Genomic DNA, 947 nt, shown 5'->3' on the forward strand with positions numbered 1-947 from the left:
CTCTGAGTCCTACAATTAAAATGTTCTGTGATATTTATGACATTATTTAAATTTCACACCGAAAGGTAAGTTTTGTTGTTGCTTCAGTTCTGCAAGCAGTACTCTGACACTGTAGGTAAGAAAAGCAGTCTCTCTCCAGACCACAGTACTGTTGGCAGCAATGAATTAATGTGTGTGTGTGTGTGTGTGTGTGATACTAGTGGAGACTGAGCACAAAGTGTGTATTCAACACATTTTTATCACCATTAAAACAGAGGAAATCCGATTTGTAGTCACACCAAAGTTTTCCGCCTGACCTTTATGGGTTCCAAATATCTAATTTGCTTCTTTACATACAGAACATGGCCGTTGTCCACACAATGGATTTATTATTACAGAGGAGGAATATGAGACGACACAGGAACTAATTTAATATCGACTCTACCTTTACTTGTTTTTTTTCCTGAGCCAGACGAGATAAAGAAAACTAATTTGCCTATAATCACATCTAACCCGTTCGATGCGCCTCTGGCTCCCCCAGCGTCTCCCAGGAGCGCACGCAGCTCCACGCAGCTCCACGCAGCTCCACGCAGAGGATGATCCTCAATCCTCCTCCTCTACTCCCACAACCACGCAACTGAAATTGTGTCGCTCAGCGTCCCCCCCCCCGCCCTATTACGCGGCTCCAGCGCGGAACTTCTCGACACGGACCGCCTTCCTCCTCCTCGACGGAACGCTGTTTGATTGGATTAGAGCCGCCTAGCCTTTGCCCTCTCACCCCGCTCATGCTCCCTGGCTGCTTCCTGCTCTCTCCGCCCCCCCCACCCCCGTTTACCGACTGACGAAGCTCGCCGAAGCCGCACGGCGAAGCGCCGAGCACGGACGCAGCCGACTGGGCCGAGTCGCGACCAAGAGCCGAGCCCGTAGCCGAACCGAACCGAGCCAGGCGGAGGGAGATCCGGGCAGCT

Source organism: Brachionichthys hirsutus, chromosome 1 (assembly GCF_040956055.1).
Source record: "Brachionichthys hirsutus isolate HB-005 chromosome 1, CSIRO-AGI_Bhir_v1, whole genome shotgun sequence".
NCBI classification, from domain to species: Eukaryota; Metazoa; Chordata; class Actinopteri; order Lophiiformes; family Brachionichthyidae; genus Brachionichthys; species Brachionichthys hirsutus.